The sequence below is a fragment of the Myripristis murdjan genome, chromosome 1 (assembly GCF_902150065.1).
Source record: "Myripristis murdjan chromosome 1, fMyrMur1.1, whole genome shotgun sequence".
NCBI lineage: Eukaryota > Metazoa > Chordata > Actinopteri > Holocentriformes > Holocentridae > Myripristis > Myripristis murdjan.
Genome location: NC_043980.1, coordinates 23,845,498 through 23,867,116, shown reverse-complemented (window position 1 = coordinate 23,867,116; position 21,619 = coordinate 23,845,498). Strand labels below are relative to the sequence as shown.

The following is a 21,619-nucleotide window of genomic DNA, read 5'->3' as shown; positions in this document are numbered from 1 at the left end:
CACAGGGGGGACTCAGAGGGAAAGAGGAACAGAAGAATGAGAGTCTATACGCTTGTTACACTGGACAGTGGGCTTGGAGAAGATACAGCTGTTTCCATGTTTTAGTCCAAATCATTGTGAAAGGTTGGTTGTGTATTGAAAAACAACATGGAATAGGCCATTTTTGATTTGGTGATGTTGGATCTGGAGAGATATTGTTAGATAACTATTTTTCCTGCCATTTTCAAGCTCATTTATACCGTACTCTCTTAAGCTCTCCCTAACTAACATTCACACAAAACACCAATAAGAATCAAGGATTGGACTGTATAACTGAATAGTCATATTCAGTGGTATTCACCCATTAGTTCTTTTATCTACATGGTTTACTGCTCAGTGCCCTACCACAATGGGACACAGATGTCAAACCAAAACCTCCTCATGGACAGAGGCAGTTAGGAAGCTTCAGGCTGCAGCCTATTCATTCAATCCCACACCGTAACATTGATCGCGAATGAAGATTGCCCCAAAGGAAGCCTTTCCTGGTCAATAGCATGTGTACTTTCTTTCTGAGTCTCCCCAACATTTTGTCAATACTTCTCCAGCTTCTGTACTTTGTGAAAAGCCCTCTCTGCAGGCAACCTTCATGAGGATCAATTAAGCATCAGAAGACAGTATGGCAACTGTCACATACAGTGAATCTTGACAGGTCTGTTAACAAGGGTATCTGGCTGGTGGTCTTGTCATGATGGAGCCAAGTAACATGCTGGTTCCATTAACTTACCCCTTGGCTGGTTTTAATTATTTAAGGGGCTCTTACTGAATACTGTAAATGGGCACACGTATGCACATACACACAGACCTGGGGCATACACATACTGTGAGCCCCAAATCCACAGCAGCTGGAAAATGAGTTTCCCAATTAAACTGCTGTTTGCTGAGTAAACACATCCCAGTGCAAAACGCCAGAGATTTCTGTCTCAGCATCGTTTGATATGCAAACTGGCCACCACTCTCTAATTTGCTACCACTGTAATTGTAAACATTAGCTAAGAGGAGTTTACATATGGCAGCACCCCTGAGCCTTCCAGCTGCCATAAGTCACTCTTGTCAAATTCTAAGCGCAAATTAAATCCATCTGTCTGCTTCATTGTCAATAATGGAGCCTGATATGTTTAAATAGTTGTACACCATTATCTTTTGCAGAGTTTACCTTTCTGATTTTATATCTATAAATGTTGTTTGATTGTATTATCGAAGAATTTTCTTTCTCAGCTGCCTTAGCTGCCAATATGTTATTGGAAAAACCATTACCAATATTCAAGATTTCAAGAAAAAAAATCATAGTTGGAAATGTCATGCTGGTTTCAGTTTTAGAAATCAATATAGATTTCTCTGAAGTATAGCCTACTACACTGTGCATGCCATGCAGGACTTGCTCTTGCCTTAAATCTCTTCTCCTGGTTTAGACCCAGATGACAATTTAGCCTCTCTCTGTTCTTGTTCTCTTGCATAAAAGTAGAAAGCTGGAAGGTGCCAGTGGTGGTGGGGGTTGGGGTTCTAATAATGTATTTTTTCCCCGGGGATAAAAAGAAATATTCACAAGAGGAAAACTCCAGAGCAATACCTCCAGTGTTCAGGTTGAGAGTTATTTATTCCACTTGCTGGCCTGGAGCTAAACAGCTCATCCACACAAGAGGCTCAAAACGATAAGGAAGGAGGATAAATGGGAAAACACAGCTAACACTGGCTTTTTGCACATACTTCATGTATAACAAATGCAGGAAAACTTGTTTCACAAAAGACATGAGTGTTCAAGTGGAAATTAAATTATGACAAACTTGCAACTGCATCAGTCAGTTGTTGCCCCATTGGACTTGGAAGTTATTTTTTCCATTGTTTAAGCCTCCTCATTTTTCAAAACTGCTTCTGTCTGCTAGGTTCTGACAAAGCAAAATCCATTGTTGATGGTTGAAAGGAATAGTGTATCAAGAGTTTTTCAAAGTGATGAGTCTGACCTTCATTCAGGGCCAGAGGGCCTTGGAGACCCATTCAAAGCAGAGATGGGGGTCTCAGTCTTCTATTATGGACTCAGGTCTGAGGAAAATGGGAATAATGGGACAAAAGATGAGGAACTATAGGAAGGACAGGGCATGCTGTATCTCATATGTCATCTAATTAACCTTTGCTGTCTGATTGTAATGCAGTCTACACGGTTTAAAGCTCTGACCTTTTGTTGTCATTCTTAACCTATACCAGTTTTATCATACACTTAATAATGTACCTGAAACTATCCTACTGACTTTTGAAGCATCGCGGCCATCAAGACCTCTTTTCTCACGGAAACGTATGTAATCCTGTGTTAATCAGCATATGTTAATATGCATTTTCATTCAGTCCCCCAGTGCATCAGTACGCATTGGGGAAAAAAATAACAACATACACACAAACTTTTTATTCATTAAGTCGTTTGTAAATTACTATCCCGACCTTATCATGATTTTATTATTATTATTATGATGATGATGATCTTCATCACCATCATCATCATTAATATTATCAACAATATAATTATTTAATATAACTCTCCCGCCTCACCCCACTATTGCGTAGCGACACACTGTCCATACTGTGATCAACAGCTCCCGTGGTTAAACCACAAGTTCAGCGTTAATAAGTCAGCAAAACAAAGTTATGAGTAATTGTGAACAGGTTCCAGGCTTAAAAGATTTAAATCTTAACAAAACAAAATACAATACAGCAGAGTAGTCTTTGCTAAATCATGAAATGTTCCCCCATATTTTAAACCCTTCACACCACCAGATAATCAAGGATGAGCACTGAGCCTGACTAAGCCTCACAGACGGGATTCCCCTCGTAATTGTTGCAATGTCTGGTGTTAATCAACCCAACTGATTGACCCAATTGCTTTTGCCTTTTTAATAAAAACTCCCAGGTGAAATGTTCTGCCTGGCATCCCTACAGTATAGACACTGAACAAGCTAAACGGCTTTACAAGCTAAACGGTTCGCAGGACAGTGAATTAACTAACTAGCTTAGCCTAGCCTGGGTGACACCAACTAATTTTGAGAGACATACCGTAAAAAGAATAAGTGCAATGTTTTGCTGTTTGATGATTTGATGTTTACATTCAGCAGAAGATACTGAACATTTTGATATTTAACATATTTGCATATTTGATTGAAACAGAAAGAAAGTACTGTTGAAAGCTAGTTTCTGGTGGAAACGTGTGTCTTGGACATGCAGAGCTGCTGTTCTGAAGGTAATTTTGTGAAAAGTAGCAGTCAAATTGCTACGACCCTAGCATGGTTAGTTTCAACGGACGACACAGAAAATATGCATATTGTATGCTTGCTGAAAACTATGGGAACAAACGCAATGAGTAACCTATTACTGAATTTCACTTTCTCCATGGCTGAGCACATAAACCTTGTCTGACCTAGCAACAGTAACTAAGGGGGACGGGACTTAAGATCGGTCAATTATCCTCTAATGTGTTCCCAGCCTTATGTACAGTATACAAACTTTGTGTGCAGATCCTTAAGCACTTCATTCTCCTGTCTCACTTTGTGCCACACTACAGCAGTCGTACTCAGATGGTGCACTGTTCAAACACACACAGCTGCTAGATCAGGATCTACCCCCACACACGGTGGGAGTGAGTTATTGTTCTCCTGGGAAATAAGCTCTAATTGATAATTACAAATAGAGTAGAGACAGAGCTAGAAATAGGCCCACATATTCCATCAACGCTATATAAAGTGTGGACAGCATGTTAAATATTCCACCAATATTTATGCATATTGCATAAGAAATGTCTAGTGTATCAGCTGAAATTACACTTCAATCGATGGCAGATGTAAAACAATATTGGCAACATTTGGAAACTATTATTGTGAGAGCACTTGGGGAAAGACATGAATTATGTAGAACTGGTAATAGCGAAGTACTGTACTGTGTACTAAGAATAATGGGCTTTTCATACAGTCTGTGATGGAGTCTCCAGGTTCACTGATAATCCCCTTATGAAGTGACTAGCTGGTTCCTTGTGGCAGTTTATAGCTGGTGTACCAGTCATATTGTTTTATTGATCGTTAGTAAGTTACCAATGGCTTCTCTTTAACATGTTTGGCGAACAACAGAACATCAGGAGAGGAGGCACTCACAGAAATTCAAGAAAGGTAATATCACCAAGATTTATTGCCAACTTTCTGTTTTACCTTTAGAGGCTGGTTTATCAAATGGAACAGCCACTATTAAATTAGTTACTTGAGAATTTCAGTGAATTTACTATTAATATCCCCATGTCATAAGAATATAACACCAAAAATATCACCAATAACAACAACAGACAGATAGATAAACAGATAGACAGAAAGCACACTGCATTGAATCTGATTATACAAAATGTGCTATACAAATGTATGATATATGTTTAATTGGTTGATTTAAATCTTTACAATCCTTTGTACCAGAGATGGCACCAATTAAGATATACTATATGTAAAATTCAGATGTATAGATATATGAATCAATCAATTTGTTGTTATCACAGAGTGCAAGCACAAAATCATCTGTCTATGTAAACCAGAGGGTGCGATAAGACTAAGGATTGAGTTGAATGCTCTTAGTGTCAAGTAATTTTTCTCTCTCACTCCTTCATTAAGTTAATGTTTTATTGCTTTTGAGTTTTCTCATGTTTGCTGCAAACACAACCTTGCTATCCCTTTGTGTGTTTGTGTGTTTATTTCAGCTGACATATGTACTGATGTACTCTTACAGGTATGAAGGCATATGTGAAGTCATCTCCAGCATGAAGAGTTATTATTAGCTGGGTACAGAGTTTCAGGATCTCATGATTCTTCATGACTGGTAAGGTAAGCAAACACAATGAAAGAGCAAAAAGGAGAGAATATGACAGTTTAGCTTTTGACGCCAAAACAGATCAAAGCTTCAACAAAGATTAAAATTTGTTACAAGAATGTTAGTGATTAAGTACTGTAAGTAAGAAAGTAGTGATTTTGTTTTGATTTTTTTCTAACTCAAACAAATTTACACTTAAAAACTAAAAATGTAGCAATTATCTATCCATAGCCAATCTCACGTTCACCTCACAAGTCTGGGAAATCAACAAATGTTTGACTGAACTCTCAAGAACTTTCTTTGTTCTCTCCATGAGATTCAAACTGAGTGCTCCCTGACTGCCTGTCTGTGACACTCACAGGGGGATTTCTCATTATTTCTCATGCATCATCTCTAGGGGGCCTTCGTAAAGCTAATTCATGGTTCTGCAGCAAAATGTTCCTGTTAAACACTGCAGGTATCTGCAGCGCCACTGTAGCTTGCAAACACCTCTCCTAAAATGTACCTGCAGGCAGAGTGGTGCAAGAGACTGTGAACTGTGATTGGTACTTGGTCTACTTTATATACAGGTTTATCTGGTTGATTTCAAATTATAGTGAAGACAACACAGAACAGGTTGAAGAGAGAAAAGCTGAGGAAGTCTGCAAATACATTCATTTGTAAAACCTCTCATTCCCAAATTCTGAAGACTGGCAGATGTGAGTAATGTGTACAGGTATCAGAGAATTCAATTTGCACACAATTTGAAGTTTTAAATAGAAATATGGTAGGTTATTCACTACATCATTCTATTTTTCATTCCCTTTCCCCCTTCTTGCACTGTACTGCCACTACTCATCATTATTCATGGCCTAAACAAAGGAATGATGTGATACAACCATGGATGCATGATCCAATTTAGTTTCTGTTATTAATATTATCTTTACAAACTGTAGATCTTGCATCCAGATCAGCTGTATGCAGGAGAGGGAAGGGGTCAGGTGTTCCCACAAATACACACAGAGGTGTGAACACACACACACACACACACACACACACACACACACACACATACACACACGCCACACTTTTGGTTCATGTTTGCTATAAATGCAGACAAGCAAGCTCCCCAATGGACACCATGAGCCAATGGTGTCAATAGGTATTCATGTTTCTAGTTTCTATGATGAGAGCACACCTCAAAACACAAGGTTTTTCCTTTCCTGCCTCCTTGCCCAGCCAATGAATGATTTACACATGTACGACTTGTACTGGTCATGTACTATGACCTTGCTTGAGAATAACCCTCACAATGCAACCCATGCATCTACTCGTTAATACTGCCAATACATGAGTTGTTTTTGCTACTTCTGTTTCATCTGTGTCCCTTCTGAGCGTAACCACAAATGTGTTGAGCACTCAAATAAGATAGTCCAGGACACTGCTTGCTATCATAGGCTATTTCCTGTGCTTTTTTTGTCCATTTTGTTTTTGTTGTCGCTCTTGTAAAGATTTTTTGTTTCACATTTGTGCTTTACTGGACAGTGATAGTACAGTAGAGTACAAAGAAACAGGAATGACAGGCGGAATGACAAGCAGCAAGCAACTCCAAGGCTGTTTCCTATGTTGCCAAGGAATGCCATTATTGGCAGGCTATGTGCTGAATGACCACCATAGCATTATAACATGTTCACACTGCCATAGACAATCCAATCAAACCACGGAATCACTTAACACAAAACTATGAAGCAGCTTTTAGTTTTTGAAAAATCATGAAATGAGATATGCCAGTGTGTTGCAGACCAATGAGTGAGTTGAAAAGGAAATCAAATCCCAAATGCTGTGCACAGGTATAGGGAAGTGGTAGGGCAACCACAACACACTTACCCTTCTGGAAACCTGAGGCTGTGGGAAATTAAAGCTCAAAATCAGGGCTGCAGAAGCCCTGTGGAGAGCCAAGTAGCAACAGTAGGAAAGAGATCTGCAACAGTAACAGAGGTACAAAACTCAATTAATTCTTGCTGGGACAATCAAACAGAACAGCTGCTTTAGAGAAACAATATGTATCAAATACCTGTCTGTGATGACAGGTGAGGGAGTGAGTTGTATGCCCCAGAGATCAGAGAGAAAGAGGGAGAGCAAGCCACAGAGAGTGACAGAGAGGGAGAGAAAGAGAGAGAGAAAACCAGAGCAGAGGACATGACACCAGGTGACTCACACTGCTGTCACTGTGGCACCCACACATTAGCTCCCAACAAAGAGAGAAGAAAAGAAATCTTGATGCAGATACTGTCACAAAAGAAACATTCCTTCTATTCAGAGGCAATGATCATCAAATCCCCCTCACTGCTCTGACTTAAGACTAATGCAACCAACAATGGTGCCAATATTCTGAAGACTTTTTTCCAGACATTTCCTAAAATTTCTCATGTCATAATCAAATTTTATTGCCTTGTTGTATTGTTAATCATTTCTTACAATAAGGCATCGATCAGCCTTATGATAGTAACTTTTCGACTTTTAAAAAATTGATGTTGCTGATATATGTAAACAAAATCTATATCAGACGCCTTCTCTTGCAGATTAGTCATGGAATATAAGATGATTTTGAGTTTTCCTTTTGTATCATGCAGCAAAAAAGTTGTGGTATGACATGTTTGAGTTAAGTTCCCCCAAGACTGCATGTTGTGCAATGTGACTACTACACATACACACCTCGCAGTGTTGATGCTAAAACAATCTATTTTGCAGATTTAATTTTGATATAAGACTCCTGATACTGAACTTGCTAAACCACCAGATTCAAGCATTATGATTCATTCTGATGTAAAATTTTACACATTGCCAAGTAACAACTAGAACGATGATATCAAGTAGACTGCATAGCTCCACCAACACTACACAATTCTCAAGATATGCCATTTACACATCACATAGTTGAACAAAGTAAAGTCTTATTTTTTGTGCTTTATAAACTGAAGATAACATTTTTGTTTGATAAATTCAAACATTAAACACTTATGTGTGTGTCACTGACTTATTTCTGTTGCTGGAGTTATGAACCTTTTGTGATAGCCACACCCACCAACACACTCTCTTTTGGCTGATCAGCATGAAAAGTTGGCTCATGACCAACCTTTCCCCAAAAACCTGCAGTATGGTGTTTGGCAGTTACATGCCTTTTTGCGATTGGTGACTGTGGGCCACCACCATGCCCCTTTAGACCAATCAGCATGGAAGGCAAATCAGCTCTTTCTTGGCTCATGACAAACTTTCCAAACGGTTTTGTGCAAATCAATTCATAACCTTTTGAGATATCCTGCTAACAAATAAACAGACAAATAAAAAGATTGAAGTGCAGACTTCCAGCTTTAACTTACAGGGTTGAACAAAAATGGATTAACCGTTTAGGAATTACAGCCAGTTTTATACATTGTCAACCCATTCTCAAAGGCTCAAAAGTAATTGGACAAAGCATGCATAACATACATAACTTTAATTATAAGAATTATAATCAGTATTTGGAGGAAAGTCCTTTGTAGTCTATGTCTGCCTGAAGTCAGGAACCCATGGCAGCTGCTGCTTGTTTGGGGTCTTCCTGCCTTCAGTTTGGTCTTCAGCAAGTGAAAAGCATGCTCAACTGGGTTTAGGTCTGGGAAATGACTTGACCATTGAAGAATATTGCACTTCTTTCATTTCAGTAACTCTTGGGTTGCTTTTGCAGTATGTTTTGGGTCATTATCAATATGCACTGCCAAGTGCCGTCCTATCAGTTCTGTGGCATTTGGCTGAATATGCGCAGATACTATAGCCCTGTAAATATCAGAATTCATCCTGCTAATTACATCAGCAGTCACATCATCAATGAACACTAGTGACCCAGTTCCACTGGCAGCCATACATGTCCATGCCATAACACTGCCTCCACCATACTGGACAGATGATGTGCTATGCTTTGGGTCATGAGCTGCTCCTTTCTTTCACCACACTTTTCTCGTCCCATCACTCTGGTACAAATCAATCTTCGTTTCATCTGTCAAAGAACCTCCTTGAGAGTGTTTTTGACTTTCCTAGACGTTGTGAATGGGTTTTTCTTCTTTTCGTCAGGAAAGAATTCTTTGGTCATCCACTTTAGATGTCTTCTGTGGTCTTCCTGGACTTTTGGTGTTGCTGAATACCAGTGTATTCTGTTTTTTTCAGGACATACCAAACCATTAGGGTTAGGGATACCAACGTTTTGTTTGTTTGTTTGTTTGTTTGTTTTCCTTTTTAGCCTAATGATGGCCTCCTTCAACTGCATAGACACCTCTTTGGATCGCATGTTGGGGGTTCTGATAAACAGCTACCAAATGCAAATGCACACACTTGGAATGAACTCTCCTTTTATATTCTTAATTTGTCATGGAATAACAAGGGAACATGCCACAATTGGCTATGAAACTGCTTTTTAGTTAAGTGTCCAGTTACTTTTGAGCCTCTGAAAATGGGGTGACAATGCATATTTCATATTCATTACCATCTGTATATTTCACATCTCATATCTCATATTCTTGGGTTAGCCCTTATTGTATATTTTTAGTTTTTTAGTCTTTATAGTCTTTATTGTATATATTTAGTCTTTATTCTATTTTATTTAACTTTATTATGTGTTTCTACTGATGCTGCTGTAACACGAGAATTTCCCTGGTTCAATAAAGTATATCTATCTATCTATCTATCTATCTAAAATTGGCTGTAATTCCTAAACAGTTAATAACATATTTTTGTTCAACCCCTTAAATTAAAGCTGAAAGTGTGCACTTCAATCATGTCTTGATTACTCCATTTCAAATTCACTGTGGTGGTGTACAGGGGCAAAATTATGAATATTGTGTCACTGTCCAAATACTTAACTAACTGTATAGTACATTAATTTTACATTTAACCAATACCATCATACCAATGAATCCCATCATCATTCTATGCTAAGCTGATCACAATGCCACACAAATAAAAAAAAAATCACAGAGATTCAAGTCAACCTTCTTTCGCATATCCATGATTTTAGTCCGAGAGGGTCAATCTTGAGGTGCATGGCATATACATCGTATACCAATCCCACCCCCCCACCTCCAAATGAAAAAATCAACAAAAATGCGCCCTCCTTCTCTTTGTATCTCTCACACAGCTCCTCCTGAATATCTCTCCACAGTATTTTCTAAGGCTACCCACAGAACAGCAAAAATCAATTGCTAAATGACAGAGAAAATGCAGAGAAACAGCCAGAAAGCAGAACAGAGGGACAGGGGATCATGCTCTGTTATTTAGACCTATTTTCATATTGGTCTTACAATACTTAACCAAGGCAGCTACTCCCATTTGCAAATGTATGCCTACTGCATATTCAGCACTACCTTCACCACCCACCAGCAACGCCAAGGAAAATTCCATGTATTGCAATGCCAAATAAAGAGCTTCTTTCACAGAGAAGGCTAGTGCTCAACTAATACTGTTTTAAACTGGCCTAACACAAGTGGTTTGCGCAGAAATTGCTTGAATTAGTCCTAGATTTAATGTGTTCTGGATTCAACTAAGAAAGGAAAAAGATTAGAGCTACTCTAGGGCTAAACTTAAGCTTAACTTGAATAACCTAAAAATGTTTGTAAGGGTGCATGGACTGTGTATTATATAAATGAAATGAAGTCAAATGAGTAGGCTACTTGTTGATCAAAGCAATCCATTTCATTATTCTGAAGAAATACGCTTCTCAGACTGTTGGTGCATGTACTTTACAGATTATTTGTCTGTTTGAGACTATGCTTTCATCTTCTGAAAAGGGAAAGTCTGTAGCTCCTTCTCTCAATTTCTGATAACTTGAAGGTTTTTGGCATATCTTTCATCATGAAACTGGTGATTTGTGAAGCAAGCTGGCACAGAATAGCTCACGGTGTCTGCAGACCTATTTGTGGACTGAAGAGTATTTACATCAGGTTTCCTATTGCTGAAGGCCAAGGCAACTGTCAAGTGCAATTCAATGAATATTGGCACTTCTAAGGAGTGACTGGCTGCATATGTGGATGTCATGTTCCCATAAAATGTCCACCTCCTGATGTTGAGTATACATTGTTTTCCACCAATGACCAGGGTGTATACACACTCATTTATATTTTTTAAAACAAAAGGGCTCGTTGAGTATGAGTATGGAAAAAAGCACTTGCAATATTTACATACAATTTCAATTCAAGAGGCTGTTGTGATGTAACTGTTGCCACAGCTATGCTTGCCACAGCTATGCTGCACAACTACCTGTTGTCTTCTCATTTTGTCAAGCTTTGTCCTGGTGTTTTCTGACTGATGTTCTGACATGACTGATGTTGAAAGGTTATTGCCAGCTCTGTTCCAACTTTTCTAAGTCAACAGCAAGTATAATAGTAGCAATTCTGATAAATAAAATTAACACAGCTTTGAAGTTCCCACACTGCAAAATATATTACATTGTAAGTCCACTCAAGAAGTGTTGGTATAGCACTATGAGTATTCTTATGCATCATGTCAGGGATGTGATACCTAACATATGGGGCCATATTTTCATAAGTCAAGGCACAGACGTTCCTTAAATTAACAACAAGCCAGTCTTGCTGCCCTCAGATGACTATAGGAATCAACCAAACGGGAGGCCCTCATACATCCTATAAGCAGATGTAGATGAAAGACAGAGGTAAGAATCAGCCTCTGATCTTTCCCATAAAGACTCTTAAAACAAATTAAAGTTATAGTGATTTCTAATGCAAACATATCGACTGATAGAAAAAATTCTATTCATGTAAAACAGGCAAACATAACAAATACAGGGGGTTTACATAACAAATGTAGTAGTTTTGCATGATTGTAACAGAGGTCTATGTGAGTGTGCCTCCAACAACTAAAGCCACAAAAATAGCACAGAATTCCTGCATCAGTGCTAACAGGTGCTCTATGGAGGCAGAGGTGCAAGCAGATTTTATACACCAATATTTAACTGTGATGCACAATTTGTATTGACACTACAAATTAACTATTAATATAACACGGGCAAAATAGTTTCAATGACTGGGACCCAACCTTTTAGTCTTTTAGCTAGCTTATTACATTTTTATCTAGCTAGCTTAGCCAACATTATGTCCCACAGTATCAGCATGATTGCAGAGGTTTAAAGAGCTTTTAAAAGCAGATATCTAATTTTTTTCAGGTGGCACATTAAGCACTTGATTATGTAAGTGTTGTGTTTCCTCTGCCACTGAACACCTGCTATGTTACTGGAAACTTGGCATGTGGCAGGGCAAGGTATAAATGACAAATATCTCAATAAAAAGATGATCACTGGCTCAAAATGCCTGCAATAAGTAGAAGAGCAGGTTTGAAAAAGAGAATGGCAGCTCCCCTTCACTAATTGAGTGGTTTTCAGGTTTCAGTTTTCCTTCCACTGATCTAACTCGATTTTTGGCAGGCAGTTGTCTCTTGCAAAAAAACTGACTGATAAGTCATGATCATTACAATCAGTTTTATTCCAACAACATGGACAGAGGGCCAAACATGATACGATTTCCATGTGTTGTGAATATGGCCGTGGTGCATTTTACTTCATAAACACACAGCATCATTTGAAAGTGTGCATTTGATTTATTGCTCCTGTCCACTCTATTGATGTTGTTTGTACCATATATTAACAATAAAAATATGATAATAATAAAGTGCTGCACATTATGTTAAAAGATGGATCTTAGTTCAAGCTGTGCCAGGTTTATTTTGTCAAGATATTACATTTCTTTTCAACTCTTGAATCTCTTTCATTTAGGTAGGGAATATTGTGTATGTATTGCTATAATTTGCGTTTTGTTAAAAATGATACGGTATAGCTCTGTACTTTTATGATTGCAAAAATAGAACTGGAATTCAACATGACAGCACCTAAATGTAGTGATGTGATTTGTCCATGTAATTTCTTTCTGAGAGGACCACAGCACTAAATTGCTTTTGCTTTCAACTAAATTTGATTTCTTTTTGCACTCAAATAATATGAAAAGAATCAGAATCTGCAATCCATAAGAATCTGAATCGATGAAGTCTATAATTTTAGTTACAACTAGACTGAGATACCAAAGCAGCGCTGCCTTATAGACCTTCAATTTGAGCAGCTAACCAAACATCTTGGCTTACATTCACTGTCATTTGTTTCCCTATGATACAGTATAATGCGTTCATAGTTACAAGCAAGTACAGTGAGGCTGTTCCCAATACTTACTACAAGCTGAACAAGCTGCCCAGGTGATCCTACCCCAGCGGTTACTGTATTTCATCTCTGGAACTGACAGGAAATTTTTGTGAGTGATCACAATACTCTTCTAAGTGTAGACAATAATGTTTTACTACTGAAAACATGTGGCATTCCCCTTTAACCGTGGAAAAAATTCCAGATGGAAACTATCAAAAACAAATAAAATGATGCACTGTGGAGAAACCACATTGGTGTGATAATTTTGCAAGGCAAAAATAAAAACAAGACTTGTGTGTAGTGTAATTCACTACAGAGTGACCTGAAAAAGCTGTACAGAAAGTGAAGCTTAAAAACATAAGTTGTCTCATTCAAAGTCATCTGTGAAGCCAGTGATGTGCCTGAAATTATTGGGATGCAGATTAACGCGGGATTGTATGGTGTTCTGTCCCTACTAAAAATGAGTGGGCAATTTGCAGAGGATTTTTTTTACGTGTAGAATGACATGAATGGCAGAACACTGACAACCCTGGTAATTATTACAAATCACTGATATCCCCAGGCAATACAAGTGACATCCCAGCAGGGTTTTAGTGTATCCCATGTCCCTTAATTGTCTACCGCTCTTACTCCCTTCTCTTCTCAGATTTAATGCACATACAGAACCATGGCCTATCTGACATTATGGTGCTTAGAGCAATGATGCTAAAGCCTTTTAAAGAGTGTTTCTAGCCAGCCTATTGTCAACTCCTAGTTGACTTTGTGTGGGTGGCAACTGCCATGTAGCTGATGGGCTTACAATTCTCCTTTACACTCTGAGAGCCAACACCAAGACAAACTTCCCTTAGGAGACCATCACTCACAACAGAATCTAAAATATATAGCTCGAAGCAGAGGGAGCAGGCTGTACAAGTTGTTAGTGTGAAATTTGCTTTTGTGAAGTCATTAAAAAAAAAAGTCAGCCATGCTACTTCGCTCAAAGTTCCTAACTCTTAATTTCACTCTGCCCCTGGTTATTCTCCCAGTCTAACCTCTTGAGACGTTGTACACAAATAAAACAAACAAAATAGCATTTCAGTTTCATTTTGGCCCTGGATTATTGGCTTGGAAGGCTTTGCTATATAATTGTTAGGTTTTTAGAAAATAATTTCCATCCAGCCTTGCTTGATAAAAACTCAATGATCCAACACCTGGACAAAATTGTCAGCTGAGGCCCTTTCAGTGGCTGAACATGTAACCAAGGCTGAAACCGTAACTATAAAGTGAAAATTTATTATGCCATACTAGTGATGGGAAACCAGTGTGAAATGTACTATACAGCACAAGACAAGGAAGCTCCATATGTCTCATCACATTCATAAAAACTCTACAAATTGGACAGGTGAAGTGTAAGATCTTCAATGAACTAAACTAACTGTACTAAATTTATGGAAGTGGTTCCATAATGGCACAATTGTAGAAAGATAGATTATTCTTCGGTGTCCATGCAACAGCCCTCACAGCTGCAATGATTCTGCAGAAACTTCGTTATAGCTTGGGGGCACAAGCATTACAGATACAATATAAGAGTTCAAAGCCAAGAAGCAAAACAATGACATCTGCAGAAAATAATATAATTTGGAGGAAAGCAATCATCCTCTCTGAAATGATGATTGTTCTCCTGCATATGCTTGCACTCACTCACACAGAAACACACAAATATACACACTTTACTAACATATTGTAGCTACCATATGTTAATACTATGAGTGTACAAATATTAAAAAAGCAACTGAGAGATGGACATAGGAGCTATTTTGCTTTGGTCGACGCTGTATTCGGTGGTGCATCTGTATAGTGGGACACAAGTCCTGTTATACTGTGTCTGTACTACAGACTTGTACTGTATGATCATTCATCCATTCATAATAGGCAACCGTTACAATAGACTATCAGTCAGATTCAGAATACGCAAGAGTCTAGATAAAATCTGACTTCCATATTGTTATGGTAGGCAGCATCTCTCCACAATAGTATTCCCCACATAGGGAACACACAACACAACACATAGGGAATATATACTGCATCTCTGCTGAAAAATAATTAAAAAGAAATTATTTCAAAGAGCAGGTCCAAGATTAAGAAAAGAGTTCAATAATAGTACCTTAATGGCTTGATAGCAGCAATAGAAATGGTTTAGCACACTAACAAAAATCATTTAAAAACGTAATAGCTCCACACACTCATTCCTCCTCTACTTTATGTCTAACCACAAAGGACAACTTTATAGTTCTTCTCCCAACATTTCCTTGCAAATTTTTCGAGCAGATGGGGAAAACGTTCTGGTCCATGTGTGCCGCCTGTAGTGTTTTCACTTTTTTCAAAAAATCAAGTTCAGACATGCACTCAAGTGCTGTACGTTTGAAAACAAACATAACCCCAATACACACAAACATGTACACACACCCACACACACACAGGATTATCATACCCTGTCTACTGATAAATGTCTCTCTGCCTTTGTCTTTGTGTGACAGTAGTTAAATTTTCACTGAAGCCTAGTTTCCTTGATATTTTGTTAATGAAACAGTAGATCAACCTATACCCCCATATTTTGAAGTTTCCCTTTTCATAATGCAAAAATATTGCTTGGACTGGGGAAATTACCGTAATTTCCGGACTATAAGCCGCTACTTTTTTCACACGCTTTGAACCCTGCGGCTTAAACAACGATGCGGCTAATCTATAGATTTTTACGGGCTAACGGCCTCCAGGGGGCGCTCTAGCAGGAAGCGCAAGAGCAAGACAGACAGGTGGAAGAGATGATGCACCGAGGAAGACGCTAGTTTGATTGTGTTTTGAACAGTCATTTTGTGCATCATGCACACCATAGATGCACACACCCTCATCATGGAAAACACACGAAGAAATGCATATGTTGCAGCTTTTAAGTTGCGTGATGAAGAGGACAGCAAAAGCACAAATTTGCCTCGAGACGTAAGTGACATTGAGAGCGACAACGAAAGAGAGACTGAGAAAGTGTGTGATGAAGTCATTCTGAGGCTATTCAATTCCGACACTGAAGAAGAGGACTTCAGTGGTTTTAGTGCGCAGGAGGAAGATGAAGATAGCGATCAATGACTTTTCTGGTAGGCAAAAGGCCTACGGCTACGGTTATTTTTTTAACCAGCCGTGTTACTGCCGTTTTACTGTCGCTGTACTGCCGTGTTACAGGCGCTGCTCGGAAAAAAGCATTTATTTAAGTAAAAATTTAAAAAAATCTTTCTGTGTACCATCTTTCTGTGTAAATATCTCATGTTACAACGTGGACACCTGCGGCTTATAAAGAGGTGCGGCCTATATATGTACAAATTCTTTTTTCTTTTTAAATTTAGTTGGTGCGGCTTATATTCAGGTGCGCTCAATAGTCTGGAAATTACGGTATATAGATGGACATAAGCGGTACTCCCGTCCTTGCTTACATTTCATAGCTGTATTTATTAGCATTCTACCTTGTTTTGGGGTTATACGCAGAATTATACTGTGCAGCAGCTGTGGACACTGATGCCACCTACAGTAACACACACACACACACACACACACACACACACACACACACACACATGTATGTCAACACACACAGCCAGCATCCAGACATGGTAATTAGAATGGCAGCCATGGAATTTGGTATTCTGTCAAAATTGCTTGATAGTTCCATGTTATGTATCGGGCAATTTGACAGACCAATGCCAACGTCTTGACAGCAAATTACTGCAGTGCTGAAGCATCAGCTCCTCAAGTAATAATTTCTCAAATTTTAGCAGTTATGTCAGTCCATATAAGGTAACATGGTTATTATGGCTCAGAAATAGTAATATTTTCTTTAAACAGAGATTGCTGAAAAATATGCTGCTGAATCTAGTCCTGGAAGCTGAACTTCTGTCAGATGAAAGAAAATTCCACCAGTGAAAGCTTTCAACTATTCCCTCATTTTTTCCAAAGCACTTGCTGAGAAATAGTGCAAGTCAAACGTGAGAACAAGCTGATATGACATTTTAATTTCATCCTATGGCACCAATCTTGAGGCACTGCTTCCATGGAATACTACATCATTAACTCATTGGCTGCCAGCCGTTTTCAGAACAGAAAGCCCCATACTGCCAGCGTTTTAGAGCATTTTAAGTGATCTTTCAAGACCCACAGAATATTTTGTTCTATGACTATCACTGATTCTTGGGAATTTGGATAAAACAGGTTTTAATTTTGAAGAAAAAAAAAAGTGTGTTAAATTACAAAATCTGAAGGTATATCATTATAGGCCAAGGTCTTGGCTGTTCAGTAATGTACCGGTGCAACCTCCTCATTTTGCATTTTTTTTCATAAAATAGGTTTTTCCAGTTATTAGGCTACTTTGTTTTTGTCAACACCGTCACCGTAATGTTTTTTTTTTATTTGAAAAACATATTTTTGTATTAAAGGGACTATTACTTTAATAACTCAACAGCACCAAAGAAACATATTGTAAGCATATTCATTTAAAACCAATATAACTGCCTCTGACAGTGGTGACACTAATCTGACGGTGGTGACAGTCGCCTCATTAAAACATACATTTCCAAAATTTATACCACTCAAGTCAATGGCTTCTTGCTTAACAACTTTATTTAACTATTTGGTACAAAAAATAACAATCCTGAGCACTGTTATAAGCATTTTTCAGACTTCAGTCATCACCGTCAGACAGAAAACCTGACGGTGGTGACGTCTGACAGTGGTGACAAAAACCTGCTCTTTCACATTATAAGCATGAGTTGTTCACATTAGCCAGCTTGTTTTCGCCCTGTTGCTACCTGCATCAGACCTCTTCTTAAAAAGTATACATTTATTCCATAATCTAATTTAATATTTTTTATACAGAAGTGACGGTGTTGACAATTTATGGTTGTGACAGTAGCAGTGTCCAAAAATATGAAGAGATTTAAGAGAAAATAGCAAACTTACAGGAGCCTGAGTGGTCTTGAAGCATGCAGTAGAGCTGAAGGTTTGAAAAGGGATCCTCAGGAATGTAACTGACCTTGTAGTTTTTTTATTATTATTTTTTAAATAAATATCTGACGGTGGTGACGAATATCTGGGACACATTTTGAGCAACCACAAAATAATAGTAAATATTGTTCAAAACCCATCGTTTGTAGTTTTTAATACATGATGTACTCTTTCATGTGGTAAAGATATTATTCAATGAAATTATTACTTTTTGTTGTATTAATCAAGTTGAAATGATTATCTCCTATCCGAGGACAACTGGTTTGGTAGGCCATGGGCCAACATATAATCATTAAATTAATACAAATTAAAAATAAACCTATAAAAGAACCTTACAAATGTGCAAAGGACCCCCTGATTATGCCCTTGATTCTTTTTATTCATTAAAATGTTGTAAATTTCCAGCAGAAATAGCATTTTTCTTAGTGGGACATGATTTATCCAAATTCTCAAGAATCAGTGCTATGTAAACACCGAAACCACCAGAAGTCTAATTGACGTCGCACACCATCATTGCCAGTCAGTGTTTGGATATGAATTGACAGTGATCACCGTCAATGGCAGCTAATGAGTTAAAACAGAACCAGTTTAGCCCTTATAGGTCTTATATTTTTTATTCCAGTGAAAAATATTCCACTTTAAAAACAAAGCTGGTGCCAGTATTTTAGAAAAGATGAATGAACCACATCTCCTTTGAATCCTCTCTCCTTTGCATCACACAGTAAGATGAGCAAGACCTAAAATCAATAAAAAGTGAATACTTTTCATTCATTCTGACTAGGGCTGTAGCGATACACTCATCTCACGATACGATACGATACACGATATTCAGCTCACGATACGATATATATCACGATATTCGGCCAACAATACGATTCGATACAATTACATCATTTTCTGAAAGATTTTAAAGGGACAGAGTGATTTTGGTGACATCTTGTGAGTGTTCCATTGACTTGAATTGAATTAATTGAACTGAAAAAACGGGGGAAATGGGCAGCGAGCAGAGTGCCAGAGGGAACACGGGGGATTTGAATGGGGCTTAATGTATCGATACTCACGGCTGAAAAATCGATACTTTATGGGGAAACAAAATATAGATATATATCGCAGAATAGATAAAATTGCTCAGCCTTAGTTCTGACCCACAATACAACAGAACCATATACCTTGGATACACTGCAAAAACGGAAAAATCTTACCAAGATTATTTGTCTTGTTTCAAGTCAAAAATGTCTTATTTCAAGTCAAAATATCTCATTACACTTAAAATAAGACATGATCACCTCAGAAGTAAATTGTTTTTAGCTTGTTTCATTGGCGGAAAAAGTGAAAATTCACTTGAAATAAGTGAAAATTAGCTAGAAAAAGAAACAAATTTTGCCAATGAAACAAGCAAATTTTCACTTGTTTCAAGCAAATTTTCACTTGAAACAAGAGACAATTGTCTAAAAACAAGTTACTTCTGAGGTGATCATGTCTTATTTTAAGTGTAATGAGATATTTTGACTAGTAATAAGACATTTTTGACTTGAAATAAGACAAATAATCTTGGTAAGATTTTGAGTTTTTGCAGTGTACCCATAAAAATCAACATCACTAACAACATCAACTGGTTAAATTACTTGGATTAAGTTAACATGACACCCTTCTTCACAATGGCATAATGTACAATGTAAAATCCCATTGAAACAGCACTTCAGTGAAATTGCAATGAGGACTATACTGCATTTGCACGTAAAAGTTATGTTAAGTGTTCTGACAAAAAGTAGTTAATGTTAAAATGTATTGCTTATGAGACACTAAAAATGAGTTTTATATGTGTTTTAATATGAGTTTATACATTAGCCTCAACCTTTATTTAATGTATAAAAACATCTGAGGTTAAAGTTCTTTCAATTTGATTTTATAAGATGTGAAAATTTCACAGTATCTCTAAACGACTGACACAAATAGAAACTCGTAAATTGAAAGTGATGAAGCATAGATGCGCATAGTTTATGTTCACAATGTAAAGGTTATGAAGGGCAGTTTAACTAATAAAAAAAAAATTGCACTTAAAAATGACAAATGTGGCAGTTTACAGTGAACAGAAAGTCCATTTTTATTTTTACTACAAAGAATAATTTGTTTTTCAATGTATTATTTTTTATTTTATTAAAAAGAATAGATAGTTTTTCAATTAAATGTCTGGAAGCACTCACTAGTAAGTTTTTCAAATCATACTTTAGTTGCTTTTTGTGAGCTGACATAAATGTAACAGACTGTATTAAACGGGCATATGATATCGTTTCATATCAATCATAGGACCCTGAATTGAATCAAATCGAAATTGTTGTCCAAAGAACTGATACAATATTGTATTGTGATGAAACTTGCGATCTACACCCCCACCGTGTAATCATTATTTGCTGCTTAAAGATAATGATATACTGCCTGCCAAGAGCCTAACTGACTGCAGACCAAAATGAAAAAGAAAAAAGAGAGGTGTTAATCACTACTGTTTAAAAGTGTTCGATGAAGAGTATGCTTCCCAGAAGGCTAACACACTCATTTAACATAATGACATTTTTATAGAAGCCTGACAATTTTGTGGTGTGGGGAGAGCCCCAGCAGTTACCGGATGAACAGCCAATGTGGGAGGACCAGTGATGTCTTATCTTAAAAAATGGATCAAACGCTGCTCAGAGGTATCTCAGAAACACAGTGTTCCCAGTCTGAGTCCTTCTGCCTCCATTTCCACCAACATTTTCCTAAAACTCACAAGAAAAGGATTCCTTTGGAGCTTGTCATATCAGAAGAGGGCATTCTTCCTTATAAAGTAAACAAGGGTAATGAATGAGCGATTCACCCAGCACTTCACTAATATACCACTATGTTACTTATGTCTCCCCCAATAGTTCTATCAGTCACTCTGATAGGAGCACTGCAAATTGCTCTATTCAGCTTTAAACGACAAGGGAAAATCTGTGAATTTCTCAGATGATGAAAACAGGTCCATGGGTATGATGTGGGTGTCAGATGATTGGATTGCTTATTGTGGGCCATGATGAAAAATAGAAGAGTGCTTTAACTTTACTGGAGATGTAATTGAGAGCATAGTGAGGCGGGCCATTCCTCTCTCTTGCACTCTGCCTATCTGGAGGCCAATGAAGGAGAGAGGCCCCTCATTTCACGGGCTATCAAAAGGCTGCCCTGTGTGCTCTGAGAAGAGCTCTCCACACTGATTGGGTTCCTGAGTGACAAAAACTGAAGACAAACCCTTTGTCATGACAACATGACAACTATGGATGAAAGGCTGACTTTTGATGTGTTAAGTAATTAAGGCAACATAACATGCTGTGGGTGTATAAGACAGCACTTGGAAACAGACACAAAACACTGAAGGCCAATTTGTACAGCATATTCAAATGCATATTCCAAATTTTGTGTGTGTGTGTGTGTGTGTGTGTGTGTGTGTGTGTGTGTGTGTGTGTGTGTGTGTGTGTATGTGTGTGGGTGTCTGTGTGTGTGGGTGTCTGT

At 37.9% G+C, this 21,619-nt stretch overlaps 1 protein-coding gene across 7 annotated transcripts in view; it reads right to left on the bottom strand.

Annotated features, from left to right (window-relative positions):
* inpp4b (inositol polyphosphate-4-phosphatase type II B) overlaps window positions 1-21,619 on the bottom strand; it is a 257,269-nt gene that overhangs the window by 220,284 nt on the left and 15,366 nt on the right. The window contains exons 3-6 of one of the 7 annotated variants that reach the window (XM_030053485.1): window positions 13,103-13,165; window positions 6,730-6,823; window positions 4,781-4,869; window positions 1,998-2,076 (exon numbers count right to left, since the gene is read on the bottom strand). The exons of 2 other annotated variants lie outside the window; for them this stretch is intronic. The gene's annotated coding sequence lies outside the window, so the exon portion shown is untranslated. The remainder of the gene's footprint in view (window positions 1-1,997; window positions 2,077-4,780; window positions 4,870-6,729; window positions 6,824-13,102; window positions 13,166-21,619) is intronic. 4 more of the 7 variants (XM_030053500.1, XM_030053476.1, XM_030053493.1 and 1 more) reach the window with 4 other exon arrangements.